At 41.6% G+C, this 22,346-nt stretch overlaps 2 long non-coding RNA genes across 15 annotated transcripts in view; one reads left to right on the plus strand and one right to left on the minus strand.

Moving 5' to 3' along the window:
• The window catches only part of LOC141774164 (uncharacterized), a 188,862-nt gene that overhangs the window by 28,507 nt on the left and 138,009 nt on the right, over window positions 1–22,346 (plus strand). For 12 of the 14 annotated variants that reach the window (XR_012595247.1, XR_012595246.1, XR_012595238.1 and 9 more), the window contains exons 4-5: window positions 766–913; window positions 4,408–4,502. This is a non-coding gene — a long non-coding RNA (uncharacterized LOC141774164). Of the gene's footprint in view, window positions 1–765; window positions 914–4,407; window positions 4,503–5,065; window positions 5,245–7,864; window positions 11,316–22,346 lie in introns of those variants that run through there. The other 2 variants (XR_012595249.1, XR_012595250.1) reach the window with 2 other exon arrangements.
• LOC141773505 (uncharacterized) lies at window positions 17,678–19,044 on the minus strand. The gene is made up of 3 exons (XR_012595137.1): window positions 18,822–19,044; window positions 18,508–18,592; window positions 17,678–18,199 (listed from the first exon to the last, which is right to left on the minus strand). It is a non-coding gene; the product is annotated as an uncharacterized LOC141773505 (long non-coding RNA).

Consider the following 22,346-nt stretch of genomic DNA (forward strand, 5'->3'; position numbering starts at 1 on the left):
CAGGCCCTGACATCGCAGTGATGGGGCCAGACAGGGACCGACTTTCAGGGACGATATTTAATGTCTCCTCTCCCACTCACACTTATTATGGGATAAGTTGTACGGTCTATAGAATGGCATCAAATGTGGCTCCAGAAATCTATTGAGGTGGTAAAAATAAGCAGATGCATGTTATTGTGGCTGTAGGATGTATGGATAAATTTGAACCTACACTAGTTATATCTAATCTGTATTATAGATGTTTACAGAAGTCTGTAAGAAAGCAACAATACTCTGGCATCGAGGGCATGCTGGTTTCTGTTTGGGGGCCAGGTAGCACTAATGAGCAACACATTTGAACAGGAATTGGACTTAAAATGTGCAGGTAAACTGTCCTTGTGGAGAGGGAACCAGGAACACATTGGCTGAAATATCTTTTGGCACTGAAAACATCTTCTTAAAGGATAACTTTGGTATTTTTCAACCTATTTTCCCATTTGTTTGTGTCTAAGTGACTAATGGGAACAACACGTTTTGAAATAGGTCCAGTATTGAGGGAGAATGCTGCAGCCGCCAGCCGCTAAACAAGCCTAATATAATCATTTGGGGCAACCTGGCACAGTCATTTTACATCCACTAAAAGTGCTTATTTTTGCCACTGACAGGCTCAGATTGTTATTATAAGTGTCTGACAACATTATGGAGAGGGCCCTCCAGAGAAATGAAACCTTTTTCTTATCTTTTGCTTTCTGTTTGTCATTGTGTCATGTGACTTGTTGCTGGAAGACGACGATGGAAACATGAGTGAGAGTTGGAGAGAGAAGTGCCACCGGACACCTAGCTGATTTCGACAATGTGGATGCAACGCGAGCTTTCAGGGCGAGGCTTCTCCAAGCGAGACACAGAATAACAAACAGTCCGGAGCAAGTGAAAGGTATTCAAATGGGAAACGGTGGACTTTTGTTTGGATGTGATTGAATGCAACTGATACAGATTGGTGAAAAACAACATAAAAGTAAGATGTTGGGCCACCACGAACTGCCAAAACGGCATCAATGGCAAAACTTGTTTAAACTCTACTAAAGGGATGAACACCATTCTTCCAAAAGATATGCCCTCATTTGGTGATTTGATGATGATGGGGGAGAGCTCCAAAATACAAATGTTCATTTTCATTCATTCAAACCATTCAATCACATTGTGTTACTCCACTTTTTGATTCAGGTGTTTCATTAATTTGAATATGTATATATCAGATGGCATGGGTATTGGTTATCCCCCCCCCCAGAAGCTAAATTGTCTTAAGCTAGCTAATAGCTAATTTAATTTTGGTCACTGCTTAAGCTGTAGAGCAGTGTAATATAACGTCTTCTCCCACTATGTCTACAAGAACACACATACACGCCATGATGGCGGGATGACGTGATGTACATTTCTACCAGCTGTGGAGGGTGTTAACAGTTGGTGGCAGTAATGTGCTCTAAAAGTAGCAATATGACAATAAAAGAGAAGAAGACCACAAGCCGATATAAATAGTGCATTCAAAAACAAAGACTTTGCTTTATGAGGTAGGAAATGACTTCAGCATGTTTGTTAGATCTTCAAGATGCAGACAATGCATTTTTGTGAAAAACTTAAAACGTGACAAAACCATTGCTGTTTATAATGAAAACTCCACATGGTAGCATCAAAATGTCTCTTTCTCTATTTCTCTCTCTCTCTCTCTTTCTCTCTCTCTCTCTCTCTCTCTCTGACTCACACAGACTGTGCCACCTCATACCTTGCAGGTCATGTGTTATTACAGTCCATTGTTGTGTTCCCACAGCCACGAGTGAAATGATTTTCCAGTGGCCTGTTGCATATAATTTTGTTTCAATTGGAGAGAGGTAGAAAGAGACAGGAAAGATAAGGGGACGTTTTGTGGGCCAAGTAGAAAGATAAGGGGACATTTTGTGGGCCAAGTAGAAAGATAAGGGGACGTTTTGTGGGCCAAGTAGCCATTGTACAGTCCATAATGAGGCATGTTCCTTGGTAGGCATCGTAGTTCAAATGTGCACTGTGAAAGTACTTGTCAAAAATCTTGTTTGTTTACAGTGAAACCGTGTGTTTTTTCCAATTCAAACTACAGTGTACCATTTAAAATGAATGAGTGGTCAGTCTGTAAGCTAATAGAGCAAAAACACAAGCAACAGGTGTAACTGCATTGAAGATACATTAAAGGTGCTAAATTCGAAATTCAGAGCACTAATATAGCAGCAAACAACAATTTACTATGTTAAGATATAGTGGAGTAATGGTGTCCTGAAAAGGGATGGGTCATGATTTTTGAATAGTCATTCAATTATAAAATATGAAATAGTTTATGCGACTATCGTCATGTCTTAAAAATATATATTTGTTCTTGTTTTTAATCGTCGCAGGCGCCTGGTTGTAACGTTTCTACCGGTAAAACGTGTGGCACGTTCAGTTCGGCTCTTTCCCGTCGGCCCAGGTGTGTTTGTGTGTGGGTGTATGTGTGTGTACGCGGCTCCTCTCCCTCCCCCCGTAGTTTCAGAGGGTAGATCAGCCATTACAGTTTCGGAACATTGTAAAACACACTTCGTCACACTTCTTTCAAAACAGACAGAAACAGAATAAAACTCAGCAAATCCATCTTGGTTAGTCTCTCCACTGGTCTCCTCCACTGGGGGGGTTTCAAAAATTGATCGACTAGTTCGCAGTGATTATCGAATTGTAATTTTGCTTGAAATGCACATCCTTAGTCCTGAGCAGAGAATGAGGTCGCTCTCTGTCAGTCTGTGTTGTAATCCGAGCTTCTCTGTGTTTTGTTTATACAGCCGGTCCGGCCGCACGTGCATGTTAGTTCATTGGAGTCTCTCTGTTGTGCCCCACTGGCTAGCTAATGGCCGACGCTCTGCACTGCGCTCATACGGCAGTGACCACTGATAATGCCGTCCCGACCAACGGCTTCCTCACTGAAGCGTAACGGCCACCCTCTGGTTCCCCCCAGGGTTAACACTGTTAGCTCTGTCAGCACCTTTGTTTGCACTGTTCGTGCTGTTAGTGCCGTTAGCTGCTAGCCGGCTCAGCAGTCGCCATGTTGAGTGCATTGAGAGGCAATAGAAATGCTCCCAATCGAGTATTTAGCATCTTTAATAATAAGATCACACATACAAAATGAACGGAGACCCCTCCAGGTAGCTCGCATAGATACTAATGAATTGCGATAGATGTGTATATAGGGGAATCAAAAATAACAAAGCAGTAATTGTTGGTGGCGAAGGATTATGTATTAAGGAAGAAAGAGTGCAGCACCAATGTGTTTTGATGTAGGAAGGAGAATCAGTATGTATCAAACAGATATTATTTTATTCCAGTGGAATACATATCAGGATTCCAATAGATGCATGTTAATGGCTGTGTTAAAGCACTGTGAGCGCAAGTGCAAAATATATTCCAAATATATCCAATCACTTAATCTTGTTCATGATCATTAATATGTGGAGTGTAACCACATACAATGTAATAGTGATTTAAAATCTATGACGCAGTGTACCATTTTAGCCAAAAAGCAGTTTCAACCATGCAGAGACATTCTGTTACATTTAACTATCCACGCCTTATTAGTTGCTATTGCCAAGTCTGTGGTAACAACTTTATAGTTACAGATCTGTTTTGCATCTCATATATATTTTATTTCCATCTTGTGTTCTACTTCTTAGTCATAGGTAACCGTATATGAGCCATAATATATTTAATACTTGTCTGAATTACATACCTTTTGCATCACCTTTGTGGTAATAATAATCACAGCGAGCAGCCTGGGGACGGGACTCTGAGACTCTGCTATAAATATAAAAGACATATGTCGAGCAATCATTTGATATCGTATTACAAATAGAGCGCAATAGCAATATGATGATTACTCAGACTCTACTACTACTAACAGGGAAGTTGCTTATATGTAATGTGATTAAAACAAAACTCTCTTATTCTCTTCATTAGCAAATTACTGCCACCTCTGTGGCTAAAGCATCGCCATCTGCATTCTCAAAGAGCCAAGAGGGAATGTGGTGTGACAAATTCCCCTAATGATATGATATACATACTGTAATTCATTAAAGGATGCATTTGCTGAATAATATTGTAACTTTCATAATGAAGATAATGAAGAGCACTCATCCCTTTCTCCTTGAATTACTGCACAAGCATAGACTGTGGTTGTATAATTAATATGTTCTGAAATCAGTAATTAATAGAAAGGTTGGCATGCACATAATTCTGTGATTTAATCTATTAAGCCTTGGATTTCAGAGTCAAATCACTCTGCCGTGAAACCACTTTGAATTTTAATTTGTCCTTTCACGAGCTGTTGTTAGCGTTTACATCTACCCTTGTCCCTCACTTTGTCTATCTCACTTCGCTTAGGGTTTTAATGAAGATTTTGAGGCTGGAGCTGATGACGAGTCTATTTCCCCGGATTTGATTCAGCTGTTTCTCCATCTGGCGTTCGAGCACCTGGGGTAAGCCTTCCTCTACAAACTGCTTTCCAAGGTCTCCCTCTGTAAACCCATTTTCCATTTTTGTACGCTTTGTCTTTTCTTCCCTCTTCTTCTGCTTCTCTGCTATCTCCTGGTTCCCAACCCTCCTGTGTGGATTTCCACCAACACATTAACATATTTAAAAAGAAAAAAAACAAACAAAACAACAGGAGAACATCAGCACCTATTTCTGAGTAATTTCAACACAAATCTTGCATTCAGGAATGTCTGAATGGCACAACACCTTAAATCTTTATCGATTGCATTACAATTGCATTTCCAAAACTACTCTAAAGATCTATTTAACTTAAACTTTTGATTTGACCAACATGAATGTGAGCACTGAGCACTGATCCGGCGACTCAAATTGGAACTTGCAAAGTGAACAGTCTGAGAGGCCAGATTTGATAACACAGTGTATCACAGAGCTCGTCAGCCCTAATGAACACTACAGATGTGTCAAGCAGGAGAGGAGGGGTATGCCAACAGCAATGTAAACAGCAGCCAATTACCTGCCTGGATGACGATTCTTTACTCCTGCTTAGTGCATACACGTGAAGAGGCCAGCGCATCTGCTGCGAGGCCTGGCACCGGTGTACTACACACACCAACATCAACCACAGAGCTGCCGTTAGACACGCTGCATCTCAAGCACGTCTTCTTTCATTGTCACTTCTTTCAGTTGGATGATTCAGTTGGTTTTGGAAAAAATATATAAATATGATCCTGTGATATTATTTTAACATATTAACATGCAAGATCGTGGAAGTAATGCATGACGTGCTATGCGAACAAGCATACTCTTTGAGAGTGATGGTGATCTGTTGTGCTTTTGAATCAAATTGGACGTGAGCATGGCACACGGATGCAGATACAAACATAACGGGATAATGCAGTGAATGTAAGTATGAGAAGCAGACATTTAGTGGGTAGTTTAAGCATTACAACGATATGTTTCAGCTCACACTGGCATTATAATTGTTCATGTGGCATTGTTATTAAGCAAAACAGGCAAAATACGATTTGAACAGCAGTCATGAGTCAAACAGGGAGAAGTAGAGAGAGAGAGAGAGAGAGAGAGACTTGCCATCTGGATGTCTCCTGATCTCAGCCTCAGGCAAGATTGGCCGATGTGAAGGGCTGCCCTGCTGTAATCTAGATGCTCTATAGTTTGGTTTTGTTCTTTATGTAAGAGTTATATAACAGATGCACTCGAGAAGCTTATTGCCTCCACATTTTGGAACCATCTGTTTTAATGTATTCACACCTTTTAGGAGAAGTTCCTTCTCTCAAACATACCTGCAAAAAGTAAGCTCTTCTTGTGCACCAAGTCTCAATAAGTCAGATTTGGCAAGCTAGCGTTGCTTGCTCCGACAACGTGTTAATGCATACACCTTTTTCTTGGCCACATTTATGTCGTCCTCCAGCAATTTTATCGTCTTTGATGAAGTCATTTCTTCAGAAAGGAGAGGAAAATAATGTCCACTCACTGAGGAGAAAGAAGCTAACGTTTAGAAAATGAATGAGGAAACCAGATGATAACTTGTGTAAAGAGCTAATCATTTCAAAACTTGACATTTTGATGGCACTGCAGTGCAATACTACGTGTTCAGAGGAAAGATGTTCCTGCAAGTCAGGCTCGGTCCCACAGCTGAAATTGTGATATAATGTTAGAAACAAGGCATCCATATCCATCTTACCCTGAGGTGCTACCCTTTATCTCTGTTTCCCTATCAAAATAGCTCCTTATGCATAGACGTATGGAACGAATAAAACTGAATAAACATTAGATGTTGATCATATGAGATGAAGAAGCACAGATGACCGAATGCAAGCCGTTTGCACAGTGTGCCTGTTTTCCAGCCTGTCTGCATGTAGTCATCTAGCCGATGCATTTAAAAGTGCCTGAAAGGCAGCATGGCTTTCATTTGGTGTGGTCCGACAGTAATGCATGGTGACAGATCTTGACTGAAGGTAGCTCATTATAGTGCACTATAAAATAAAAGAAATCAATATTAGTGATGCCTGGCTTCCCACCAATAGGGATACTGTACAGCACTGCAGCGGTCGGCTCACTTTCATGTCCACTATGCAATATGTTTAGAAATAGAGAATGTGACTGTTTTTATTAAGAGATATTGCTGATGCACGCTCCTGAATTGGGTAAATAAGAACATCCTTATCATAGTAGGCAGGGTGTTTACAGGGATTCATCTCTTTGAATTCAGCGAGCTGTAAAAGTGGTACTCCTCGCTGCGAGCGGAAGAGGAGCTACTCCCGGTAAACGCGCTGTTGAGCGATATACTGTGGGACGGCTACAATATCACTGACGGAAGGAACATGCCTCTCTGGAGTCTATAATCATATTTCACTGTGGAATGTGGCGATTCAGATATGATGTAAGTCTGTTTTGCGCTGCAAGGCAGAACACGCGCACCATTGTTTCAGAGGTTTCTCAAAGGCAGTCACACTTTATGATGCAGAAAGCATAAATCTCATTACCTTTAAGTGCTATAATGCTGACACACAAGTCGACAGTGCCTCTGCTATGTGTGAAGCACAACGCACCCAGAACTAAAGTGGCCTGACTTTATTCTGCCGGGACAAAAGCCAGCGCCCATCCAGGCCTCCCAGGGGTTTAAATTAGTTACACCCGTGCCTCTCTGTGGCCTCTGAAGCCCTCTCACTTCTACTGCATAGGGTTACACCATGTCTCTGGTGGCAGGGCTTACGTAAAGCCCAACCCACATATTGTACCAAGACATGAGCTATCTTTGAAAATAACCTTGAGAAAGTAGGGCTGGAGGGGAGGGTTTTGGTACACTTGATTTGTCTCCTCTATAATAAGACTACATGATTTGGCCTCTCCTGAGAGCCTGTCACAGAGCTGCCGATGCTGAATGCTGCCCTCTAAAACTGTTGGAAGACCAACAATGCATTTAATGGTTTGGCTTAATGTGGTGCAGTTATGTAAGCACTGTGTTAAACAAAAATGAAAATGTGTGGGTGACAATGAAATAGCGCCTAACCAAGCACCTTATTAACCAGATAAATATGGCGTAGCTTTGTGTTGTACAACGTCTAAGCTGTACTGTATGCTCTGCTTTCAAGAGGAGAAGCTCTTTAATAAGCCTACAGGGGATTTTTTGTATTTGGGTAAGTCACTGCTCAACGTCAGCCAGGAAAGAAGCTAACTCCTCTGAGATGTGTGCACTATGTTAGATAGTTGAATGTGTCAACTCCTCTTCATATGGTGTGCACATGTGTGTCCATATACAATACTTCTCTATGAATACTAATGCCCCCCCAACACCCCTCTATACACTCTTTCTTCTGTCTATCAGAGCTGCCCTGTGGCCAGAAGTACTGTCAGCTCTGAGACGCCTGCCATGAAATATTCACTATACCATGAGTCATGTTCAGACTGCAGGGAGAGCTGTGCTTGACTATCCTGTTCCCGGATCAGACCTGGCTAAGAGGAGTCGCTGTTCACTTTGATCCTCTGCTGGGCCTCCTGACTAAAAACTGTCTCTCCACATGCCAAGCTGGTTCCTTATACACTACTTTTGTCCTTTACCAGCTGCGGCAGCGTGTGGCGCGTATTGTTTTCACCTTGTGAGTCTGTGTTTGTGTCATCGTGGCACAATGTGGTCCTGGAGACACCTACTGTAGCGGGAACTGCCACAGAAGCAGTTTTGAGTACTTTGCCAGGTGTTCATATCTGTGTCTGTCTGTGGACAGAGCAAGGCGCAGGAAGTAGGGGGTAGGAAGTGGGGAAGGCACCATTGGCTCCGCTCTTTACGCCCCTGGCCCGATGTGACATTGCGGCTGATGTGATCCCATCACAAGATAGTCTCTAGTTCTATCTCAATTCAACATTTAGTAGTGGTAGTTGCCAGCTGTGACAGCGACGCTGGTATTATTTTCACCTTGTGAGTTTGTGTGTGAGTTGCCAGGTGTTATATTTCTGTTTGTGGACAGATCTTGTCACCGCGATGGTCTACAAGTGTTTATATGTCAGTCTGTCACTGGACAGAGCAAGGTGCGGGAAGTAGGGGGTAGGAAGTGGGGAAGGCACCATTGGCCCCGCTCTTTATGCTCCTGGCATGATGTGACATTGCGGCTGATGTGTTCCCATCACAAGATGGTCTCTAGTTCTATCTCAATTCAACATTTAGTAGTGGTAGTTGCCAGCTGCGACAGCGACGCTGGTATTATTTTCACCTTGTGAGTTTGTTTGTGATTTGCCAGGTGTTATATTTCTGTTTGTTGACAGATCTTGTCATCACGATGGTGTCGCAACCGTATAACATGAAGTCATGAAACTTAACTGTTCTGTAGTTGAGATCAAAATGAAGGTTGACTTCGAAGTTTGCCATGATCCGAGCAAGGGGGGCGAGGGGGCCTTTGGCCCTCCCACTTTACGCCCCCACTTTTACGGCCTTGGCCCGAATTGGCGTCACAAAACTTTACAGGTGTGTAGTTGAGATCAAAATGAGTTTGGAGATGGTTGTGGTCCGAGCAAGAGTGCTGGAAGTAAGGGGGTAAAAAAGTGGGGAAGTTGGTCTGATTTGGTGTCGTAGCAGGTGTGATCCCATCACAAGATGGTCTTTAGTTCCCAGCGTTAGATAACTCCTGAATGGTAATAAGAAACAATGCTGTAGATAGATAGATAAAGAGAAAGAAGGAAGGCAGAATAACAGCTTCAAGCACCTTTTTGTTACACGGAAGCAACCGTGTATTAGCCCTGATATCTTGTTTATGTACAACTCATCTTGTTGCTCTGAACATTTGCTAAAGAGGTGCCTAAGGAGCTGTCGATGATTAGTGGCGTACAGTATGTGAGAGGCGTGATGTTGGTTCAGGGTCTTGGCTGTAAAGAGACCATAAATTACCAGAAACAAAGAATATCATCCCCCTCAGCAGCAGTGATTAATCTTACTTTGGGCTTTTAACTCTGGAGCCGGGTAGCTGCATGTTCCGAAGTCAGGCAGCATTTGCTTGGCCATTTATCCATTAGAGAGCCCTAAAGAACATCCGCTGGAAAAAAAATTGTCTTTCATGTTTTGCTGCTCATTAAATCCAGTACCAAATGTCATTTTAGTTGAATCACATATGTGACATTCACAGTGGAACCATTGTATAGACAAACACAAGCTGTTTTTGATTGACAATGCAGTTTGATTTATTTTTAGTAGTAGACCATATGTGTCACAGATTCTCATAAGTCCTTAATTCTTACTGCACACCCTGGAGGCACACACCAGAGCGACAGTTCATTTACTGTTAAAAGGAATTTGCTCTACCTGCAGAGGAAACAAAGTGCACTCTCTTTGTACTCAGTCACTACAACTGCATAATTGGACTATACACATCTGCTCTTTTACTCATTATGTCCAAACTATGTCCTACTTTCTCAGACAAAAGTGCTCTTAAAGGTTTAAATCCACGAGGCTTTCCTCAAAACCAGTAGCCAACTATCATGTCTTTGTTCAGTCTTTGATTTTCTCCTACCTCAAGTCAATGTGGTCGTTAGTCTGTATGGCCTGCTTAGAGTAATAATAAGCCACAGTTCATCCACTTTAAAAAAAACTTTTCAGTGTGTTGTACTTTTAAAACACTGTGAAACAATGTGAACAATGAAAGTCCTCCAAGGACAAACAGGGCTTTCCAAAGGTGTCACAACCAGTACATTTGTTGTCCAAAATAGAAATAAAGAGTCAAGTGTCCTTTCGTGTCTGATAAGAGAACATGTTCTCTGCCTTCAGTTCCCATTGGTGGTGAACTGGTTAAGGTCCCCAAATTGATCAATAGAGGTACAGAGCCTCTCAGAGGATAAGCAGTTATGTGACTTAGTACACTTTCTCACTTGGCACCACTAATCCGTCGGCCTGTTGTTGTTATTTCTGCAGTTGTCGAGTGTCAAGAAGCTGACATTTCTTTTGTAGAAAGTCCCAGTAGTTTCTATTTTTCAGCCTAGATTGTTAGGGAAGAGAAAGGCTTTTTTAGAAATGACAAGAACTGTTCAGCTGCCTTGAAAGACAAAACTTTTAAAGAACATTGTGTCCTTGCTTTTTTTTTTTTTTTACCCACTAGACCTGTTCTTCACTTGTGGCTGAGTGAATAAGTGGCTGATATTGACTTTGGAACAAAAATGTCAATGAAGACTGAATGACAATGCTTTGCATACTTGTGACAAGCAAAAATACACTCTAGCTATGAGAGCAGAGGGAGGTTATTGAACCTGGCACTCATCTCACCAGAGTGCTGAGATGTTAGTGCATGCTGTTAAAAGAACTCCTAATCAATGATTGACAAACACCAAGAATTCTCAGCAGGGACTTTGCTCCGCTTCACAAAAAGGACCAAGCAAGGACATCCTATGGTCTCTCTCGGAACAGAAACAAAAGATACCGCAGGCATTTTAAAGGACATTGATGATTTAAAAGCGAAAACGCTCCTTTGTCATTCAAGTTAAAATATTTTCCAGATTTGGAGAGTACAATTAAAACTCTATATTGTCAGTGAGTTTGCCTGGGTCTTTTTAAACCAATCTCAAACTTATTTGAGTTCTTTAATAGCACATAATTATGTAAGTGTCCTTATATTTGAATTGCCTTAATGAGTGTAATTTGGAGTGGTGCTCTTAGCATCAAGAGGCTGTAGTGTTGTTCTTTCGACACCTGCTGCCCTTGGGAGAAACAGGAAGCCCTTTCAAGAAAAAAGTCTACTAAAGAACCAATTAACCAGTCTGACAAGTTCCCATAGTAATCACCACTGAAAGGATGGCACCACTTAAGGCCAATCAAAGAGACAGGCAATCAGAAATTAAAAGACCATTAAGTTTTAGCCTTTACTTGGACTCGTTGGAGAGTGGATAGGAGAGAGATTCATCATGTCTGTCAGTTTTGTGGGAAACGTTATAATGAATGTTTTGGTCAGGTTTGCTGCTCAAGAGTCAAAGTGCTTTTTGATTTGGAACTTATATACCATAACAAAATGTCTGGTGATGTATGATGGCAAACAAATTGATATATGCATGCAACCATGAATGTAGGGGCCCTCTAATACCAAACATAAGGCAATCAAAGAGTTAAATGAGGACACATCACCGGTTGAATGCCCAGATGAAGACCTACAGTGGTCGAAACATGTTGGGTTTTTAAACAATTTAGCCACTACAATAAAGGCTTTTTAGTATATTTCCTTCCTCGTTGCCACTTGTTTTAGTATTTTGGAGTGCCTGGATTGCCTTCCTGTCTATCCTGACCTTTTCCCCCCGTTTTCCAAGAGCACCTGACACGTTTTGCCTTACGGTTGAATACACAGCAACCAGTCATCGCTCTTTCCGAGGAGACATCACTCTTTTATGATATATGAACAAAGCATAAAACAAGAGATGAAAGGACAGCTCTAACTGAGAAAATATAGAAAATACAGCAAACAATTGTCTCAAGTTGGAGTCATTTGGAGGTAATATCTAATCAAAAAGATCCGGGTTGACTCACCAGATATATACAGCTTTATAAATCCTTTTATCCATGCCTATTGTAAACCCTCCTTTTTCATCTTCCTGTGTTGCCACTTTTTGAAAGATCAGTATCTATGAGTTATTTTAAAGATATTCAGGCAATACTCTTATCATTTATACTTGAATATTTTGCACAGATATTCAATTTGTATACACGGATACAAATGTTGTATGAAGAGAAGGCTGAACTGGATGTGAAGCTTGGCAGAGACGTACAGTAGTAGAACATTGCAGCGCTTACAGTTCCCCATCAATTGCGTGGCATGAAAGAACATTTGTAGCATATCTGCTGACATACTAGAAATGTAATTTGTATTGATTTTTGATGAAATACAGTGCAGATAAAGCAGGAGTGGTCGCACAGAGAAACAACGATTGCGGAGAGATCAATATAGAAGAAAGATGTACGATGAATTAGTCATTGCTTCAGAGATGTTTTTGTTCTTGCATTGAAAAATACAGTTTTTTAAGGAGCATTAAAAAATTCTCATGATATCCAGTACTAAAATAAAACTGTGGCAAATCCTTCTCTTGACTAGCATGAAGTCTCAGCAGAGTATCACAGTTGCTGTGATCAAGGTCAGCTCTCATCCTCCAGACCTGATTTTCCTTGTCGGTATTCCAAGCACCTCAGAAACTGTTGGCAACAGTTTTTACTTGGCAGATACCTCCCCGACCCGATAGGGCACATGGAAGAGACGCACTCTGAATAGTCGATTCTTCCAACCTGTGGTCAGCATTCCACATGCGTCCCTCGGAGCTAAACGCTCTTCCTCTGCTCTCCTTTTAAGCCCTCTGACAGGAAGGATGCGATATTGCACCTGGCCTCTTTCATGGCTCCCTCCCCCCTTCGCCTCTGCCTCGGCGTGGAACTGTTCCACCACTCCACACTAATTGTTCATTCCTTCTCTCCCTCTTATTCCGCTCTGACACCTCCTCCCTGTAGAGCTCCACTGCTCACGCCTTGAGAAAAGAGGACAACTCGTTATTCAAACTGTTAAACAGATGAGTTCATGAGCAAGAACAGCTCTGCACCCCGGGATACAGAAACAGGGAAACCTCCCTATAAATCTGTTTTGATCTGGGCAGAGTTTCAGCGCAGTAGACCTTTCTGATGCCAGAAAGATAAACATAAGATCCTACTGCTCAGCCTCAATAAGTCCATGTTGTTTAATGAAGCCCCATCAGTGGGAACAACCTGGCAAAAGATTTCAATCAAACTTCATCTTCTTATCTAATGACTCCCTGTGGGACTTCCAGGTCCTGGCCTGATGCACCTCCAGCTCCATGTCCGGCTTTTCTAATAAGCATCCGGAACCCAAATGTGAATCTGTACTCATTAAAATGCACTAAGTCACACAAGTAATACTTTTTTTTTTATATGTTTCATACTTCAAGGATGATTTAGAAGTTGTTACAAAAATGCACTCTTCATTTCAGTTTCTCATCACAAAGTCTAGGTAATGCTGTTATTTGCTCTTACATCACAGTACAGTGGGCTGTTTTTTAATGGCAGTGTAGTGTAAGTAATGTGCATCGATACATGTGGTGTGTGGGCACTGAATTTCAGGATTATCAATTTATCATTATCCAAAGAAGACAGTGATCATTAATTTCAATATTTTACATGGGTAAAAGGTGTTTGAATTATTACACAGTGGTTTGTGGTGGCTTGTATTAAGGCCCTGACACACCAAGCCGACGGTTGGGCGTCGAACAGTTTGGGGCCGCCGGTGAGCGTTCGACTGTCGGCAGTGTTTTTTTGACAGATTCAGCATGTTTATGCGGCGGCGCCCATCAGTGAGAGAAATCTCTGTGATTGGCGGTTCAGCTTAAACGAATCGGTGGACAAGAAGAGAAACGGAAGTTAAGAAAGTAAGCCAACGAGTAAAGTCAAGAAGAAAAACACAGAAGGCTCTTCTCATTTTTCATCTTCATCTCATCTGATCATTCTGATACACGGATATTTTCACAACGACATGGACATCTAGAATGAAGCTGAGTGGTGAGTGAGAGTGGTGTGAAAATGGTCGGCAAACGCCACTTTATTTTATGTAAGTATCATAACAACAGCTTGTATATCCGCCATCCTCGGTCTTCCGGTTTCCCTATTTGAATGACAAATACAGACTACCGCGACCTGCTGGTGTGGAGAGTTATTTCATCTTACACAAGCGCAGAACGTACGTGGTAGTTGGCTGTCGGTTGTAGTCTTTGCAGTGTGTTTGAGTGCAACTTTTTGGCCAAGACACAGGCGACATGAGGCGACGCAGCTGGTGGCTTTGGTCGCCCCTAGCTTTTTTATGTCGGCTTGGTGTGTCCCTAGCTTTACGTGTGCCTGTGCACTCAGTGATCTCAAATTGCTGAGTTTCTCTAGGACAGAACTTTTAATAAATACAACTCAAATAAAAATATAGTCCAAACAATATTTTATATGTAACACAGTTCAGTCAGTACATTAAAAACATTTTCCAACATTTACAGGCAAGTATACAATACAACTAAGACTTTTTTTGTCTGTGGCTATAAATAATGAACTAAGATGATTTTAGTGACATTTAGTTATTCTTTACACGGATCAAGAATATAATAGTAGTAGTTTTTTTATGATGCAACCAGTGCCACTGGAGCACAAACGTTATTCAAGAAGTATACGACTCCAGCTTCCTAGCACAATACGCAACCTTTGTGATGATAGGTGGAAGCTTGCGGATATAATTCTCAACTGATTCTATGCTTGTTTACAGCAGATGTACAATTTAAAACAGGATTTAGTCCACAATAAGTATCCCGATTTCTTCTGATGCTCAAACCAGAGCCAGATGCACGCATAGAATTAATAGGAAAAAAATGATTTAGCAGCAAGAAATACTTGAGATGCAATTTTCTGTTTATTTTTAAGCATTTGTATTCATTGTCCGTGATCCTGCCACATATGAAAGTGATTAGGGATTCTTTATAACATGGCCTGTCAGTGCTCAGCCTGTGTACATGTGTGCAGTGGATCAATGGTGATTCTCCAGCATGGAGCCTGGCCTTGTCGTGTGGCGAGGGGGTGTGCATGGAAGGAGCGGGCAGATTAAAGCAGCTTTGTCTGTGTGTAAGTGGATTATCAGCAGGTAGAGTGCTCCCTGTGTTTCTGCAGCGATTGTGTTAGTGCACTTCCTGCCTGGCCACAGAGAGGACCATCTGCCATTTAGCTCTGATGGATGGTCCCAAGCAGACGTCAGTCTCCTCAACGCAGAACACCTGCTGAATCCTGATCAGAGTGTTGGCTCGTATTAGTAAAGCCCATCACTTTGTCATGATAGCATCCGTGTCTTACTGCTGAGGTTCAAACAGGAACAACCATGCACACACACACACTAACACACGCACACACACTGTAGAACAAGGTGAACAGATTTGGGTGCTTAACCAATATGGCATTGTTCCAATACATACTACACCAGGTAGACATATAAACAAGCCTCATTATGGGCTGCATTATGTCCATTGCTCATTATATCAGTGAACAGACTGTAATATTTTGACTGGCATCAAATGGACGTAGCTGTGCCAATTCCTAACAGGATTGTGTGTCTTGAAGCATAAGCTCACCCAGTGACAAAGTACAGTATGTCTACTTCTTCCGCACAATAGATAAAAGAGAAGCAGAGGGACAGACAAGAAAAGAATACCAGAAGGAGGAAGAGGAGAATAAATATAACATGCAGTATATCGAGAGTAACGTCACTATAAAGAGGAAATATCCAATTGATCTAAGTTATACTGTAACCCCATGGATCAGACTAGAGGATCACTCAGACATTAGACAATAGAAACTTTAGAAGAGGAAGACATAACGGCCTTTCATGTGACAAGTTGGGAGACATAAATCAAAAGACAAAATGTATCCATACATAATAATAGAGAAGAGGAGATCTTTGTGCAAAGAAAGTTGAATTCTTAGATGACAAAAAATTGCTCTTGCTTGTCAAGTGACCATCAACACCTGCAAGACATGCAAACTAGAAACGGATCATTTACAAATGGAAATTTCATACAGTAAAACGTGTACATTTGGTATATTTGAATATTCAAATGCAATATGTGATAGTAGGGTTAGTGCTTGATATGATAAAATAAAACATAAGGCTTGTCTGTCTACTTCACTGGGCTACCTCCGGGTCTGAAAAGTGAAGTAAGTGCCTTAAACTGTCATTCTCTCTAATAGCCAGCAGGGGGCGACTCCTCTGGTTGCAAAAAGAAATCTACTTCTCACTTGATTTATTACCTCAGTAAACATTGTAAACATGAGATTATGGTCTCAATTGCTAGTTTCAAGTCTTCTTCAATACAGCATGATGTTCATTTAGTAAATTATGGTCCCATTTAGAGTAAAGTAAACCATAAAGCAGGGTATGCTTTAGGGCGTGGCTACCTTGTGATTGACTGGTCGCTACCACAGCATTTTCCAGTCTGAGAGTTGTCTGTGTTTTTGTGTTAGAACTTTAACCCTTTCACAGTGTGTTTTCAGTTCATGAAAGGCAATTGTACTGTAACATTTTATTGCCTAGAAATGTCTTATTCACTGTTCGGTTGTACTTAGCTCCACCCTCTCGTGTCCCTTTTGGTTGCAAAAAACAAGATGACGACGGCCAAAATGCCAAACTCCAGACTTAAAACTGGCAGTCCACAATCCAATGGGTGACGTCACGTTGACTATGTCCACTTCCTCATATAGTCTATGGTCTGCTTACACTGTGTTGAAGATCCTGTCATACAGCTACATGTGTGTTAATAGATAAAGTCTGTCACCAAGACACTGGTGCATTTTTTATTATTACCTATTCTACCATTGTCACATTGATAACCATCTCCCAGTTTACCTCATATAGAATACATCTCTGATTCAGCTTGCTCTTTGTGTATTATTTTTTTTTTCTTTCATCCCCCAGAACGAGAAAGCTTTTTCCCTATTAAGACATTTATACACTTAACAGCAACTATATGTGTGGTGAATCACTGTCAGTCACAGAACAAAAACGGGGTTCGTTGCATTGTGAGGGCCATTGACCCTCTCAGTGTGGCAGGCATGCTCTCAGCCAGATCAGAAGCCCTGATAGCCACCAAAAGGCAGCCAGAAGAAAGACCCTGTCACCTCCTGACAGCCACCTCCTACCACTCGTCACTTTATCTCATCAAGCCTGTCAAGGAATAAATTAGAATACAGCCGACGCAGGGAAAACAGAAGCCGTGTCCTTTGTGGCACATGTGACATTAGCTGACAATCTAGTTTTGCCATGAATGCTTCCATAATTTCATGCATGTGCATTTTGAGATTGATTACAGTTTGATGCACAGCTCTGGTTTGTTGATATAACGCTGTTGCCTTTCAAATTATACAAAATGAAATGCCATCATGTTGGTGTGATACTCATAACAAATGTAATTGCCACTGAAATTGTAATTTTCACAGCAGTAGAACTTCAATTAAAAGAAAAAATGATTTTGAATGAGGGAGATTTCTTTTTCAAAATAATATTTAAAATTTTACAGAAATGATAGTAGTGAGTGTAGTTGTAGACTAAGACATTTCTTAAACTATTGATTTTTACCTCTACTTGTAACACTGGATCCCAGATGTGCTACCTGAAATCAGACACAGGAAGCACAGCAGCACAGTGGTGAAGAGTCTGTAATAGGTCAAAAAGCAAGAATCAGCATTGTGAAAGCAGTCAGACCAGAGGGTCAAGGCAAGCGTGCAGTTGTGAAAATGTAATGGTTTATTAGAAACCAGCTCCACTTTTAAGTGGTACATGTAGCTTATAGTGTTCAGTTGTCAAAAATCTCTGAAGGTGTTGAGCATATTTCCGTGATCTTTCTCTGCTGCGGCTTCCAGCTGTTTCTGCAGCTCTGCAAACCTGGTCACCCACAGTCGAACTCTTCATCTCACAGTGATGAAGCCTTTAGCTTTCTCCTTCTCTGCATTTCCAAATCCTATTTATTAAGCCGCTCTGTGAGGGAGATGTGTTTTGTACTTTCATCCAAAAAAAAAAAAAAAAAGTCCTTTAACCACGAGGAAAGCCGGACATGGACTTTAGCTTTCTTAGCATCAGTTAGTGGGTTGCCATCATCCAGCATGTGTGAAACGAACGAAACAGTCCTGATGGGAGTGTGAGCAGTAAACAGTACCATCAATCAAACTAAATAAGACAGGCAATGCAACTGCTCACGGCGTAATATGGCATTCAGAGGAGAGGGCACTTCAACATAATCAAAAATCACTTGCATGTGTGCCCATGACTACGCTACTACTTGCATGCCACATTACCAATCATTTCCAATCATTCTCACCAAACTTATCTGATACAGAAAGAACAGTGAGTGAACAAATATCATTTATTTGCAGTAACTATAATGAAAATTCTCTGTGTTGCACCTTTAATCCTTAGTATAGGTTATATTTCTTACCGTGCTCTATGCTGTCTGTTGTAAGCTTTATGGTCCTCTAGATAAAGTAATCAGTCCTGGAGGGGAGGACTCCTATCTCACCAATCTGAAACAGATATCAAGCCCATGCCTGTGTGTTACACCATGCCTGCCTCTCAATAATAACCCTAAATCTTCGCTATAGCTCTCCATCGGCTGCTCACTGCCTCAGGCCACTTATATTCTATCAAAACAACCAGCATGGACATCTCAGTCTTCCACCACCTGCAGTGCCTTTTACTGCCCTTCCCATGAGCGCCGGGGCGCTGATGAAACTGAAATACACACCCACTCACCTAACTGCCGACAGGTGGAATGGTTTTGCCGTCAGCACTGAACGCACTATAGAGGGGCGAACGGAAAAAACTTTGTTTCTCTCTGGTGCCTCCAGGATTCTGATTTCAAATCATCACAGAGAATCAGTGCGACTTCTGAAGTCAGTATTTAATCTGTGAATGCTTGCTTAACCCCAAGAGTTCTCGCTGAATGTTAACAGTCACACCCAGCCGGCATCCGAAACCAAAGTGATCCGGTTGTCTGTCAGATAAAGCCCCCCCACATCTGCCCCCACCCTTCCATCCCTTTTTGACCCAGTGCTGCTTTCATCTTCCTCCTTCGAGTACAAAGTGAATGCTGTGCTGGTGCTGGGACTCAGCCAGTCAAGGAAGAAGTCTACCACTCAGACACTGACTACAAACTATAAAATCACCCCAACTCTGCCTCGACTCTCTCTCACCCTCTCTTCTTTCTCTCTCTCTCTCTTTCCAAGCTCATAAACACTCAGGCTTCCATTTTGCAGAAAAGACATTTTGCCGTAACTGCTGTGCTGTTCGTTTTCTGGGCTGCAGGATTACAGGTTATATTCAGGCCGCCAGATATACACTGGCAGACCAGTGTCCCACTGACCCTCCAAAGCCTGCAATTTAGCAGGGTTATTTATGGGGAGAGAAGAATACATCCTCCCCGCCTGCTCCTCTGCTTTCATGATGCTGGACAGCCGCAGAGGCCCTTCACACTTGTGCCTCAGCCCTCCCCTGCTTGGTGAGCATGGCACTTTCTCCGTGAGTCACAATCCTATTACCCCTCTACGGCCCGCGTGGTGGGGCGATAAGAGCAGCCCGGCGCCCTGCAAGAGGGGTAGCGCTGAGCCCCCTTTAGCTGCGGTAGGTGGCTTAACCATGGGAAGAATGCTCCACAGAGCTTTTGCTCTCATCATTTCAGTGGGAATTAGCTTTTGCAAAGAGGTGTGTATGTTTGTTAAAGATGAAATTGCCTGCAGAAAAATAAACCAGAATATGACTGTCAAAACATATGCAGCATAAGAGACTTTGAAATAGACCTTATGATTTAAGGAAAAGGGGCAGGAAATAGTCTTCTGTGGAGAAAACTGAACTGAATTTCAATTTTTAGAACAAAAAAAAAATGCAATACCATTTTGAAAAACAAGAGTTTTGATTGAAGCATATTTGATACCGTCTGTCTGTCAGGGGTGATCTGCTATACATTTTCACTTACGGGAACACTGCACACCTAATAGGAATACGGTCTTTACAAAACCTTATTTGGGTTATTTATGCCCGCATCTCCTCCTCTACTCACTGAATTATAGCAACAATGGTACAATGCTAGTTGTCTCATAAGGTAAAAGAAAATGTACATCCTCAATTTAACATTCACTCACATACAGTATGCAGTAGATTTTGTACACTCTGAGACAAGAACACAAACGGCAAAACAGTGACGCATTCACTTAACACTCAATGTGATATTTATCCACATCGTAATGCATGTTTATGCAAATAGCAACAATTTTTGTGCAGTGATTTGAAAAATGCGGTCGACTACAGTATATCTCCCTATGTACTTGCCTCTGCTGTGCGCTACCAGAGGCTCTGACACTGTTAAATATATTAAAAAGCAGACAGCCTATCTCATCCTCCTCTCACCACCTGAAAGGAAATGAATGTCATATCATTGAGATTGCCTCTTTTTCATTGCAAGTAATATTTCAGATGTCTATATGCTATTTGGGGCTGCCTCTGCGTCCCCGCATTTTGAACTGCACTGGCCTTTGATTACATTAAAGTCTCTTTATGCAAAAATGCATTTGATATTTCAGACCATATTTAGTTTAGTGTACCAATTTCTTGCTGCTGTGTGTCCAAGTTTCGTGTAAGGCAGCTTGTGTGTCATCTGACAGGGTGTTTCATTGTTACATGTGTTAGAGCGAGTGTGCTGACAGTGCTCTTAACCCTCTCATCAAAGCCCCAGCTTTCCTCTGAACCCCCTCCTCGCTCAGGCCTTTATGTGAGCATCAATCCCTGTTCAGCCCCGTACACTGCGCCTAATTATGCCGAGGCCAGCATGAGAAGTAGAAGGATCTTCCACAGTACGACTCTAACCCTGTCAAGAAGGAATAGGAAAAAAAATAGGGGCGGATAATTAGGAATCTGGTCCGTTTTCCTTTTCCACTTTCGCTCCTCTCCATCTCACCCTGCTTCATCTGCATGTTTCAGAAGGTTTCTCCAATTACCGAGGCAGTACCCCCAACCGTTACTCCATCCGCCACCAGGGGGGAAAGTAGGAGGGTGAGTGTGAGGAGATGAGAAAATGGAAGGATTCAGAGAACAGTGTGAGTTTGAATTAATGGTTTAAATTAGCAGTTCTATGAGAGAGCGTAAAATTGAAGATGAGTGTTATCTGCTCTATTAGGGCTGGAATATGGCCAGAATCCTTTATCACAATATAGGTCATTTCATATCTCAATAACGATATATATCACGATATAGCATGTTTTCTGGCAATTCAGTAAGTAAATAGTCTATGTGAAATAACCACATGGTAAAATATATTTTTGTACACGCCTGTTTGATTTAAATACTTTATAAATAGAAAGTATTTCTCATTTTAAGAATCTGAGTGCAAAATGAACATAACAGTTTTAAGTGGAATTATAGAGAAAAAATAAATAAATATAGGCCTAGCCTATATTGCAATCGAAACAATAAGATACGATAAGACATTTCATATTGTTTTGACAATATATATCATCATATTGCCCAGCCCTGTACACATTTCAGGTCAGTGACAGTAAGAGAGCTTACCTTTATATAGCCTTGTTTTTACTGCCAGCTTGATCCACACATATGCTACAGTAGATATTTCCCCGAAACGCTCTTTAAAAATGACGGTGTGACATCAACTAAAGCAGGATATGGTGTGAATCAGTAGCCTTGAGGGAGCATATAGATGTCATGCATCGTGCAGGATTTACACTTCTTCGTATGAGTCATTGGCTTCTGTACCTCATGGATTATCAGTCATCAGTGAGGACAGCGGCCTTTAAATGGCAAAGCAGTAATATCAATCTTATTGAAATATTGACTGATTAGAGACATCTGAGTCTGTAACAGCCACTGCAATATACGCACAGTGTAGATTACTACCACATGCACACCACATAGACATACACACACACACACACACGCAGTAAAACCCCCCCTCACACTCTATATCTCATTTCTCAGTTTTGCAGAATCAGCTGTAGCAGAGGTGACAATATGATGGTGCTGAGGGGAGGATGTTGAAGGTGAAAATGACTGAAATCTGGCAGGGAGGGTGGACTGGTGATTTGGATTTAGTGTCACCTTTTCACACTGATTGGAGTAGAGGTTAATGTTGTTCTGGGGGAAAAAAACATCATGAATACTAGCTCTAGTAGTAAGCAGTTCTGTCACTTCTGTATGAGGTAAGCAGTTCAAATTGGTTGACCACTGAATATGCCCTTTTTGTACAAATAGCCCTTCCACAGTAACTGTAAA

Source organism: Sebastes fasciatus, chromosome 9, assembly GCF_043250625.1.
Source record: "Sebastes fasciatus isolate fSebFas1 chromosome 9, fSebFas1.pri, whole genome shotgun sequence".
In the NCBI taxonomy this organism is placed as follows: Eukaryota; Metazoa; Chordata; class Actinopteri; order Perciformes; family Sebastidae; genus Sebastes; species Sebastes fasciatus.